The sequence below is a fragment of the Dipodomys ordii genome, unplaced genomic scaffold (assembly GCF_000151885.1).
Source record: "Dipodomys ordii isolate 6190 unplaced genomic scaffold, Dord_2.0 Scaffold150, whole genome shotgun sequence".
Lineage (NCBI taxonomy): Eukaryota > Metazoa > Chordata > Mammalia > Rodentia > Heteromyidae > Dipodomys > Dipodomys ordii.
This window is the reverse complement of record NW_012267366.1, coordinates 1418734-1432530: the sequence shown is the minus strand read 5'-3', so window position 1 is coordinate 1432530 and position 13797 is coordinate 1418734.

Here is a 13797-nt window from a genome sequence, read left to right as displayed (position 1 = left end):
TTCATTTTGACTTTCACTAATTGGACTTTTTGAATTGATTAGAGCAGAGATGGTCAGTTTTGCAACCCAAGTTCTTATTGGTGGTGCTTCCCCAGAGTTCCATTTCAACCCTGGTATTGGAGCCAGACTACAAAATCATGCTGCCTCTTGTTTCTGTTCCTGTGCTTCTCCGTTTTTGTTCAGTGCTGATACTGGGGCTTGAACTCAGGGCCTTTCACTCTCCCTTAGTTTATTTTTTTTCTTAGTGCTTTACCACTTTGTCCACACCTCCACTTCTGGATTTTTGCTGCTAATTGGAGGTAAGAGTTTCAAGGACTTTCCTGCCGGGCTGGCTTTAGAGTGTGATCCTCAGATCTCAGCTTCCTGAGTAGCTAGGATTATGGGTGTGAGCCACCAGTGCCTGATACATTTCTTCTTAGTAAAAGACTCTTATTTCTAAACTGTGATCTTGCCTTGGATCCAAGTAATACTCTTAAGTATATGAATGAGTTAAACCCAAATATACCTCATCACCCTTCCTCCTAGATCACCTACTCTGCAATGGTCAATCTCAGTGGCTAAATCACTATGTACCATTTACTTTTCTTCCTTTCCTCCACCACTTATTTTCTAGGGTGAAATTAACATCATTTTCATAATTTTTCTAGCCTGATATATGCATTGTTATTTTAAATTATCTTTAAGTAGTTGTGCAAAGGAGTTGCCATCCAGAATTCAGTCTATTCCCTATGTAGCTCTGAAAACTGAGATTCATTCTTGTCAGTCTCCTTCTCTCTCAGTCTGCTTAGCATGCCCTAGCCAAGTCCTATCATCTAAATAGTTCTCTAACTCATGGATCTTTTATTCCACCTCTACTATTGCATTTCTGATCTGTGCCACCATTAGCTCTTTTGGATTAGCTCAGTAACATAAAAGGATGCCTTGCATCCACTATGGCCTCTTTATATATTTTTTCATAGCACAGGTTGAATGGACCTTTAATTTAGATTTAATATGTACATCTACTAGATACTACACTGCATTCAATCTCCCAGAGGCTACCTTTAGTCCTAGAAAGAAATGGCCTAGCTCACAAGGTTTTGTATATTCTGGACATGCTCTTTCCATAGACCAAGGATACCGATCTTGTCCCAGGTCTTTTAACATTCACTGTATAATTTTTTTTACTTCATTCACCAGTTGCCATCTTGGCCCTTCCAGGCCTCAGAGGTGGAGCTTTTGTGGGGGTGGAGGTGGGGGGTTGGGGTCATAGTGCTAAAGCTCAGTGCCTGGGTAATGTCCCTGAGCTCTTCTTGCTTAAGGGTAGCACTTTACCACTTTGAGTCACAGTGCCACTTCAGGGTTTCTGGTGGTTAATTGGAGATAAGAGTCTCACGGACTTTCCTGTCTGGACTGGTTTTGAACCATAATCCTCAGATCTCAGCCTCCTGAGTAACTAGGATTACAAGCGTGAGCCACCGGCACCCGGGTTAGGGCTTCCTTACATTTTCACCTGTCCCTTCATCTTATACAGTCATTTTAGATTTTCATTAAACTCATTTCTGTGTTTGGCTAATTATTTGACTGTCATTATATTATAACTTCTCTGAGACAAAGGACCTTGTGGACTTTCGTAAACAATTTGTCCCCAAGAGCCTAGTTTTCCCCCCATAGACATGCAGTGATGACAGCATATTTTAAATAGGACTATTAATACTCTGCTATGGGTTAAATTAAGATAGGATTATTAATATTTGTATTATTGCTTAAATAGGCTTTGGGGGCTGAAGGACTGTGTTGTTTTGGTGAGACTGAATTGTTTTTTTATCATGTGATTTCATTTGGACATGAGAGTGGTAAAGTGGGAGAGTTCTTGCCTAGCACAATGGGGCCCTGGGTTCAAGCCACTACCAACACTCTCTCTCTCTCTCTCTCTCTCTCTCTCTCGGTGTGATGGCTTGTAGTTCAAGCCAGTGTTAGAAAAAGTTATTAAGACCTCATTTCAGTGATAAGATGAGCATGGTGATATGCTTGTGATACTAACTACGCAGGAAGGATCAACAGGAAGATCACAGTCTAGATTAGTCTGGGCAAAAATGTGGGACCCTACCCACAAATGCTCAGTGGTAGAGCACTTGTCATGAGGCCCCAAGTTTGGACTCTAGTACCATGCACAAAATATTCAAGGTAAATGAATTCCTGAGACATCCCATGCAAAACTAGAAATGGCCTCTGAAATTATTGCTATTGACTAACATTGATTTTATCTTAGCAATATATGAGTATGCAGACTATTATAAGAATGTATTTGGACTTTAATGAATACTTAGGTAAAAGGTCTTAAAGAATATTATGTTTATTATTGGTTCTTCTCCTTCATATTAAAGCTACTGATGAGAGAAGGAAGCCTGTCTATTTTTATTTATTAATATCTGTGTCATATATCATTGGTGACATTGGAAGTACTCAATAAATATCAAATGAACAAATAAATGTAGTTTTGTTTACCTTTGGACATCTACTTATGTTTCAGTAGTTCCATTTGTACTCCCATTTGACCAATTAATTCATATTCCTTTTAGACTTTCTCTTAAGCATCACCTTTTATATATAGTGTTCACAGATGCCCAGTGATTATTACCCAGAAGCAAAGGGCAACTGCACACATGTCCATGTGCACATATATGCCTGTCACGGTGCTAACTGCGCTGTTTGTTATGCCTCTGTTTTTGTCTTAGTCTTTCCCAGTGCCATGGGAATTATTGAAAATGTCATGCTATCTCCAGGGCTTTGAAAAGTTCTGAGTTATCATTTCTCAAAAAGTCCTTGTTAAATGAAATAATTAGTAAGTGTTCAGCCTTCAATGCCCCAAGAGGCCACCCTGATTCTTAGTACTTCACAATTGCTCCACAATTGCTTGTTGAATAAAAGTGACTCATTGTATCTTCAGTTTGTAAAAGCTATTTTGATCTCATTTTAATTTAAGAATACAAATGAGTGACTTTTAACATAAACCCAAGTAAAAAATGTGCATTTTTCTTTTATTCCTAGAAAATATAGTTGTCAAGATTCAAAGAACAAAGTAGAGGTAGACTCCTTAAAAGATACTACTAAAATTGCCCTTGCTCTTCAAAATAGAAATCACATGTCAAAAAGTACAAAGTACTAAATGCTTGTGTTTCAAAAAAATGATGCTATATTTTTTAAGTAGATAGATGGATTATCAAATTAAGCAGACTATTTATGTAATGCATACAAATGATAAAAAGTTTTGCGAAACATAGGACTTACCAGTGATTTACCAGCTATTCTTCAATTCTATTAAAATTGATATCCTAGTTCAAACACTAAGGTAAGTAAAAGAAGTGAAAATCATAAAGACTGACATGGAAAAGCAAAATTAGTATCAAATATAGCATACTTACCTCAATAACAAAAATCTATATGCTACCTCTATAGATCAGCTATAAAAATTAATTACTAAATATATTTAATAAGCTTGCCAATTGTATTTCTATATACCTGCAATAAGTAAATAAAAACTGAAATTTATAATGCAGTACTATTATCATATTACAATACTGTTATCAATAGATTTATATATGCCATACATTTCTAGGAGTTTTTGAAAAGTGACAGATTCTAACATTTGTATGGAAATGAAGAGGCCAAAAAAGAGCTGAAAAATACTCTGAAGGAGCAAAAAGAAAATCAGGTAGTTAGGATTCAGCTACCACAAATACATTGCTTTTTATACTTTCAAAATAGCTTTTTTTCATGGAGAAATTAGGAAATGAAGTTTTCTTCTGGAGACCTAGTGTATCTGCACTTCTACAAAAACCTTAATTTTATCCTATAGATTACACAAGAAACTATTAAAACTTCTGCTTTAAAGACATTTTTACTTAAGCCACAGTGGGTCACAAACTTGGAGCTAGGCCCTGTAATAAAGTTAGTTTTGTTGTGTTGTTGGTTGTGGGGACTGAACTCAGGGCCTGGGTACTGTTCCTGAGCTTTATTGAATTATCATTAATCTAATTTATAGAGGTGATTTACAGAGGGATTACCATTACAATTACAAGGAGTCAGGTAAGGAGTACACCTCCTTTCATAGAGTGTCTTGTGTTCCCTCACTGTCTCCCAGTCCCTCCCTCCCATCTCTACCCATGAGTTGTATAGTTCACTTCCATCCATGTCCAGTGAGCTCCACTGCTATACTTTTTCACCCTTTTCCCTGGACTTCTGTGCCCTCCCCCTAACACTTCTGAAAATGTACACTTGAATATACCATACAGAAGTTAAAGAAGACAGAATCATTAAACACTAAAAACTAAAACAGAAGAAAGAAAAAAAAGAGGTCTCTTTTCCCTATCTTGGCGTTTTTTTCAGGAAGTATATTATTTTATATAAATATAATGAGGCACTTGGGCATTGCCCCTTTGTGTTTCTCGCTCTACTACTTTGAGCCACAGCTCCACTTCTGGTTTTCTGGTGGTTAATTGGAGAAAAGAGTCTCATGGACTTTCCTACCTGGCCTAGCTTCGAACCGTAATCCTCAGATCTCAGCCTCCAGAGTAGCTAGGATTACAGGCATGAGCCACCAGTGCCTGCCTAAGGATTTTGTTTTCATCCTAATATTCTGACTCATTAAACTGTCCTACAAAGAACAATCAGGTAGTGATGAAATTTGTCAATGTATGTTCTGAACATACAAACGAACTTATCCACCCTTTCCTCCCAAACTTTCCTTTTGTGCAACAATGTCTAGATAGGCAAAGCTATGAGGAAGGTGTCAAACAAGACACATGTAAACTTTCTCGGTCTAGTACTGAAATGAGTGAAATGAGCTCATAGAAGTTTATGGTGAAGTTGGGTGCTGGTGGCTCATGCCTGTATTACACCTGGAGGCTGAGGAGGCTAAGAGGTGAGGATCAGGGTTTAAAATCAGCACAGCCAGGAAAGTCTGTGATACCCTTATCTCCAATTAAACATCAGAAACCTGGAAGTAGAACTGTGGCTTAAAGTCATAGAATGCTAGCCTTGAGCAAAAGAGCTCAGGGACAGCACCCAGGCCCTGAGTTCAAGCCCCACGACTGAGAAAAAGTTAAAGAAAAGTTTATGGTGGATAGTTTATAATTTGAGAATCATAAAGAGACTTTTACATTTTCTACCCAAATGGCAATTTTGCACTGACAAAAGTTTACATTGTAAAATGGGGTAGCCAAGAGATATCAAGGACAAGAAAGAGAAGCCATATTGATCATTAATTCATTTAAAAGTGTCTAGGTGACAGTAGACACAGGAAAAGGTACTCAGAAGACGACAGTACAAGAGTACAATCCCTCATTTCATGTAATTGTGATAAGTCTATGGACAGATCAATTTACAATGAAGCAACAAATGTGGCAATAGAAATGTGGGGTACTGTAGAAGCACAGAGCAGAAGGAAGAAACTCCATTTTCAAGGGTGACAAGGCTTTCCTGGAGGAGATATTGTGCTGAAATCCACATGGGTGGAGGAGGAAAAGCTAGTTATGGAGCTAAATGGGAAAAGCCAATGCAAAGATTTAGAAGCACCAAATCAAACCTATTCTGGCTGAAATCTACTATCTAAGGGAGCTTTAGGTATTGCTTGATGCTTGGTGTGGCCTTGACCAAAGTTAGTAAGAGAAAAATGTGTTCATGGGTATGACATCATGAACAGTTCAAAAAGATGTAGCATAACATTCTAAATCCTACATCCTTACATTGAGTTGGTGCTGATCTACATTCCTTATCTTACAAGCATACTTTCTACACCTTGGATTTTCTCATTGAGACTGATAAATGTAATAATGTCACATTTTCCTGTATTGAATCTTGCCTGACATTTTCTTTGTTTATACTCCAAAGGAAAATATACAAATAATACTACATTAGTTTATAAACACAAAGTTACCAGATCCCTTGTAATGACAGTGTTTCTAACTGAATAGATCTGTACTATAAAACATCCCTTTTTTGGAAATCTTAAAATTTTCAGTCAACAATGTTTATGAAACATTTTTTAGGGTTATAATAAACTAAGGTTGTCAAATAGCAATTGGAACAAACCAGGCATGATTTACTCATGTTTAAACCGTGCTACTTCAACTAACCTAAATATTAATTCGCTTTGATTAGCTTAGTAACATTTGCAGACAAAATTTTTAATGAGTACTGGTTACTTTGTAAATAGACTTTTCTAGACTTGAGACTAACAGACATCCTAAAAGGAGTATGAAATATATAATCACAAGGAATATATTCTAATTTCTAAGGATTTTCATTAATGTAGATGATAAAGCTTAAGTCATGAAATATATATATTATATATGTTTGATACAAATTTGTCTACATCAATTTATATCAGGATAAGTGTTGTTTATACTAGATTTTTAAGTTCTAAGGGGCAAATATGTGCATGATAAATTACTCTTTGCTAAACATTATTCTAGAAGACGAATGGTTTTAATGGACTTTCTCATTAACTTAGTGAAGTTAAAATGAGTCTAAAACTCATTACATCTTTGTCTTCCTAGTGACTACTTCCTTTAGACTTTAGAGAATTGTAATCTTTTTGTTCTCATTTTTGTTTATGATTTTTCTTTTGTGCCAGTACTGGGCCTTGAACTCAATGCCTGAGTGTGCCATTGTTTATTTAACTATAAATTAATGCAGAAAGTGGAAATTCATTTGACTTAGGACATAAAGTGGTTTAATAAAGAAAAATAAGCATGATGAAGTGATTCAGAGGGATAAAGAGTGGAAATAATAAGGCTAGCATTAGATTAGTGATTGCAAAGTTACATAACCATAGCCATCATCTAGAGAGCCAGAAGCTGTGGTTGCTATGGTTACAGGTACCACTGATGTTTCCTACCTGTGAAGCTGGTGAGCAGAGCCTGCACTATGGAAGCCACTGCCACAAACAGATTCCCACCTAACTGTCAGACTTTCTACACAGCCTGCACAACATCAGAGAGACTGCCATCATCTCACTTTGTACCTTTCCCGCTGGTCCTAGAAACTAGTCACCAAAAGCTGGATAGAATGTCCTGATTTGTAATGTACCTGTAGAAAAGTCCAGTTTGAAAAATTATTTTCTTCATTGTTTCATATGTCAGAAAGTAATAGCAAACAAGCAATCCCCTACATTTTAGCCATTTTCATTTTGTATTGCCTATTTGCCTGTCTTCTTTTGAGAAAATAGCTATGCCTGCTTTAGTCATGTTAATTGTTTTCTTGCTATTGCATTGAGTCCCTTGTATTTGGGATATGATTCCTTTACCAGATATATGTCTTGCAAATATTAGCGCTCATTTTGTAAGCTGTCTTCCCACTCTGCCAATGGTTTCCTTTGCTGTATAAAAATGAGATGTTTTGTATGTGTTAGTATTCTTCATGCATGTGCACTGTAATTAAAGTCATCCTGTGTCATCTGACTTGCTGGCGCTTTTTGTGACGGGGTCTCTGGTGCTGGCTCGGGTAGCCCGCCACTCTAACTGGAGTAAGTAGCTGCTTATATAGCTGCCTACTCTGATCCTGAAACAGATTTCGCTTCTTTTTGCTGGTGGTAGCGGCCACAATATTCTCTCACAAGCTACCCCTCCTGGCCAATGCTCTCTATTTACAAGAAAATCAGGAAGTGGAGGAACCCACCAACATACAGGGATCTTAAGTTTATTGAATAGACCCATACGGAATAATGTCATTTAGAAGGTTTAGGAGTCCGAACAACCATGTTCAAATTTGAATCTGCCACGTATTTTGTGACCACTCTAACCCTTGAGACCTATTTCTTTTATCTATCAAAGGAAAACAAAAAACACATAACTCAAAAGCTCACAAAGATCAAATAGATAATGCATGTGTGCTCCTTGGTAAGTATTCAGTAAAAGTTAGTTAACTCTGAGTCCGCTGCAGTCCATAGATTCCCAGAAGACACAGAAGTTCTGGCTATGAACTACCACAGGATCCAGAAGAACAAATTCTCTCAGTCCTCCAGATGACTGTCGACACGATGCCAAGCATCCAAATGTTTGGATTGCATTCAAAACATATTCAACAAGGATCTTTCTTCCTTTCAGCTGAGTGTTTTGGCTTCAAGAAGGAAACGGGGAAGGGGGGTTTTATGTAGAGAGATGTTATCTTTCCAACTTCACTGGCTCCTTTGTATACTTTGGAGCAGCTTACAGACATGTTGGAAAATGGTAATGCATGCAACGTGGATAATCTCAATTTTCAGAAGGCCTTTGATTCTGTTCCATACAATGGGCTCCTTAAACCAAAGACAGTGGGGAGTCTTGATGAAACCCTAGGGAGGACAAAAAGAAAACAAAGGAAAATTTGGCAAAAGAACAGAACAAGAAGTTAAGAATGAAACAGAATGGAAAATAGACGATGGGGAGGAAGGGCAGATGTTGTCAATGTGACTGGGACAGCTTGGTACACCACTATGGCGAACGCTCAAAATGATGGCTGGATCTGTGGTTCAAATGTACATGAAAAACAAGCATGCAGTGAGATGACATGTATATGACAATTTTCTTCAATGTTTCTTCTTGAGTTATCGTTTTACTAAGTAACCCGGACTGGCACAGAACTAAAGAACCTTCAGCTTCAGCCTCCTGAATGCTAGGATTGTGGTCATATGCCACCACACCTAGCAAATGTATCCATACTTTAACATTGAAAAGCTACCTAGTAATTTGACTAAAATACTGTTAAGGATACTCGATCTCAAACCTGTTGAAAATTGAAAATAAAAATACATAGTTGCCCTAGTGTTGGTGATTCTTGCTGGGCACCAGTGGCTCAAGCCTGAATTCCAACCTACTCAGGAGGCTGAGATTCTGAGGATCACAGTTCAAAGTCAGCCAGGGTAGGGAAGTCTCTGAGATTCTTATCTCCAATGAATCACCAAAAAGCTGGAAGTGGAATTGTGGCTCAAGTGTTCAAGCGTTAGCATTGAGAAAAAAAACCCTCAGGGACATCATGCCCAGATACCCTGAGTGTAAACCCTAAGACTGACATTACACACACACACACACACACACACACACACACACACACACACACACACACACACACACCCCGAAGCACAGGGCATTTTGAAGATTTTTAATATTTTTAATTATTTGTATTGTAATAATGGGAAGAAAAACATAGATTCTACTTTATCAATAGTGGTCACTTGAGGGAGGTTTTCCCTGGGGTATTTGATTGTTACATCCTGGGAGGAAAGTACCTTTGGCATCTAATTATTGGAAACCAAGTGTACTTCTAGATATTGTCAGTTGTAGGACAGCTCCCCCCCCCCAAACAAGGTATCCCTCCTCACATGCTATTGATGCACCATTGCACCTATACGCCTGGTTCCTCCTCTTTAGTAATTTCTGTGTATTTGTACTTCCATACTATGGTTTAGCCTTCTCTTTAGATGTCTCTGATTTCATGATGTTCTATATTAATTCTATCCTATCATCTACTGTGTTGTCTGACTCATTTATTGATACCTTTATTTGAATGATCAAATCAGATTTTTTTCTATCTCCAGTTCTTTGCAATTTATCATGCAATCTGATTTGCTTTTAAATTTTTTCAGACAAACTGACAATACCGGGCACCAGTGGCTCATGCTACTAAATCCTAGCTACTCAGGAGAATTGTGATTCAAAGCCAGGATGGGCAGGAAAGTCCATGAAACTCTGATATCCAATAAACCTCCAGAATCTAGAAGTGATGCTGTGGCTCAAGTGGTAGAGCGCTAACTTTGAGCTGAAGAGCTGAGATACACCCAGGCCCAGAGTTCAAGCCCCACAACCAATAAACAAAAACCCCAAAACTGACAACCTTCTAAAGGGTTCCTTTCCTTATTATTTGCTTTCATGGTCACCTTTGCCAAGGCCCAATAGGGTTTAACCTTCCTAGACCAGATACATCTGTTTCAGAGCCTCACATTTCTTGAGCTTATGGATCTTCAAATAAACTTAGGTGTTATCTGTACCCAGTGCAGATACAAAGTATGAGTTCTTCACAATCTTTCTGAAAGAATGCAATGGAAAGGACAGTTTAAACCGGCTAGACAGGAGACCTACCATCACCTGGACATAGGCCACTCACACTGCAATGCCTGCAAACCAAGAAGGGATTTTTTTCATTTTAAGTGGTTGGAATAAATGTGAGTACTTTGTCATGTAAAAATCACATGAGATTTGAATTTCAGAATTTATAAACAGATTTATTGGGTCATACCATGCCCATTTGGGTTCATTTTCTTATCTTACAACAATAGTGTTTTGCAATTGCAATAAAGAACGTAGGGCCCACAAAGCCTAAAATATTTACTATGTGGCCCTTTGAAGGAAAAGTTTACTGGACTAGGTCATTCAATGGGAATAATTCCTGTTGAAAACGAAAGTTCACACGACAGTTGTGTGTTAAAATTTTCTGCTGATATAAAAACTCAGTATGAAATATAGAAAGAAGTTTTTGTTTTTATTAATCTCTTAAGATACAAAGGAAACGTTTTAAAAAAAGTTTCCCTGTTTTTTCAGTCACTCATCAGTTCCTCTCTGGAAAAGGTGTCATTGCCTATCATGTCCAGCAGATGGCGACTCCAATGATGATTCAATGGTATAGTGACATTTAGACAGGAAGATACTTTATGATTAAAAAAAAAAAAAACCCAAAACACAGTTTGTGAACAGTATGAATTTAGAGATCAGCAAAAGCATGCCAGAGTCAGAAAAGTGTTGATGTGTAAACAGATAAGGGCTTAAAGCTTTTTTGGGGGCCAGGCAAGTGCTTACTTATAGGAAGTACACTATGTTTTTTTCTTTTAAGTTTTTTTATATTTGTTTTTTATTTTTTTTATTTATTTATTGTGAAAATACCACACAGAGGGGTTACAATTACATGGGAAGGTAATGAGTACATTTCTTATCAAGCATTGTTGCCTCCTCTTTTTTTTCCCCTTCCCATCCCTTCCCATTTTCCCTTCTTCCCCCCTCTTCCCCCCCCCACCCCAGCCAAAGTTGTAAAGTTTGTTTTTTGACATAACGGTCTTATACATCTCATTGTTGCCTTAGCTAATAGTCTCAAACTATATTGAGACTACTTGCTAACAAGGCATACCCCTAGACCACACTCTTTTTAAAGTCCTCGTCAGCAATTTAGAAACTGTATTTGTTCAGGGCACTACATTTATATTCTGTTGCACATACTACAGTTTGGATGTGATTTAAACATATCATAATGGTCTATTTACTAGAAACTTAGTATCCCATGTGGGGATATTGAGATGTGGTGGAAAGTCATGAGGTCATGGGATGCCACAATTAGAAGACATTCCTGTAGATTTTACAGGATGGACATTGCCCCCATGAGAATGGGTGTTATTAGTGTGTTTGTCTTAACTCACTCTCCGGCTGTCTCGCTCACCTGGGATCCATCCCCTCACACATTCTTGCCATTGTGTTGCTGTCTGTCTAAGACTCTTACCAGAGCCAATCAGGTGTCAAAACACCAACATTTTATATCGTCTTTAAAAAGTATTATATTTAAGTAGCTGGGCGCCGGTGACTCACACCTGTCATCCTAGCTACTCAGGAGGCTGAGATCTGAGGGTCGCGGTTCAAAGACAGCCCAGGCAGGAAACTCTGTGAGACTCTTAGCTCCAATAAAACCACTAGAAAACCAGAAGTGGCGCTGTGACTCAAGCGGTAAAGCACTGGCCTTGAGCTGAAGAGCGCAGGGACAGTGCCCAGGCCCAGAGTTCAAGCCCCATGACTGACCAAAAAAAAAAGCATTACCATTCAACATAATGTGACTTGATCAATGTCACCACTTTCAACATTCTCACCCATCCCTTCCAAAACACACCTTCCTTGGTTTTGCTTAATTGACATTTTATGTCTTCTGGGGAAGTATAGGGGATTTTTATTGTTCACTTCCTGGTTACAACAAGCCTCCTGTGTCTTTTGGTTCCCATCTTATCCTTTCTTTAAAGTTTCAGTTGCGAACATCATAACATGATATTTAATTTAAAATTTAAAGCATAAAACTTCAAAGTATGATTCTGATTCGGTTATATTTATAAATGAATGAATTCATTGATAAGGATATTGGAAAGAAAAATACAGGCGAATAATTCATTAAAATATTGTGCCTGGGTATTGCCATTTGGTTTTTCTGACTATGATAGTTATATAACATTTTTACATTGAGCATGTGTGACAAATTACCAAGAGAGTTGGTAAGGAGGACCAAAAACGAGGGGAGAGAGACCAAATTTCTTTGAAAAAACATTATTATAATACTATCAATGAATAGAGATATGGTTTATTTTTTTTAATTTTTTTGATGGCTTAGGGGTATCAACTCGGGACCTCATACTTGCTTGACAGGTCCTTTCCCACTTGAATCTTGCCTCTGTGAAATCAAGGAGATTTAATCAGTTTCCTGCTTTATCTTTTTGGAAATATGATGGTTCAGTTAAATAGCTTTCAGAATGACAGTAAGTAAAAGATTCAGAACTCACTAAATAATCACTTATAGAAAAGTCATTTTGAATCAAACCATGTAGCAGTTGTATTAAAAAAAACACATGTACATAAGGGAATGTTTTGTGATATTTTAAGTCTTGTAGTTTATTTTTTAAAAGGTTTTTTTTAGAAAGAATGACTAAGCATTTTTTAAAAGTTCAGTTATACAATAGGGCTTTTGCTGTAACCTTACTATTTAATAATAAACTAAAACAGTGTTTTAGCAAATTTTCCTTTGAAATTTACTCAGTCATCCTGGATTTGTGTAACGATTCCATAGATTGCAGCAAAGTGAAAATGTAAACATCAGATTTAAGGTCAAACATACAAAAGGAACTAAGTTATTTCTTGTTTTCTTTCTGATTTATTTTCTTATTTTTGTCATTATACAAAGGAGTTGCCATTTACAAAGCAGTGTGTCTTGATCAGTGCCACCTTTTAACATTCTTACCCTATCCCTCACAGCCCACTTTTCTTAATTTTGTAGGATATACATTGAGTTCTTGAACTACCTCCCCACCCCTTCATTCACTAAGTTTTTTTATTGTTACATTTAATGAGAAAACAAAGTATTAGCAAATTTTTCTGAGTGGAATTCAAAGCAATTGGAATAATTCTAGACTTCAAACTCCAACAATGTATAGACAAAATGAAATATTTTGTATATGCTCACAGGAGACAGTAAAGTTGTAATATGTCAGCCTTGGAAAATGAGCCAAGTTGGAAGTCAGTACATGAGATTCCTTTTCTGTTCATCTTTTTCAGTGTACTGACTTTACATCATTTGCACATTTAGAAATTATATCCTGCTGTGAAGGAAATGACCAAATGTGGCGAGCAACTATTACACTGGGTGATGTGCCAGGAAGAATAATCAGGTCAAATATTTGTTAGGTGACTCTTATTGATTTGACCAACCTACAACTGAGGTTTCAGATTATTATCTAAAATAGCATGAATGGTCCAATGAGTCAGTGAGAGAGATGATCTTAGTTGAATCTCCTGCAGGCCCATGGAGGGTCTGTGGGTTGTTTCCTGTGTATTACACATTAGAAAGTCTCCAGGGCCAAATGTGGCATGGAAGGCTTGTAAAATATATCTGCCGGTCTATGACATAAACTCATTTAAAACCAAGTACGATTTTTATTTATTTTTTAAATAATTCTACCCATTTTATTTTTTTAATTCTGTAAGTAGTTGTACAAAGAGTTTTACTTCAATATGCTTCTTTATGAGTAAAATGCATCTTGAT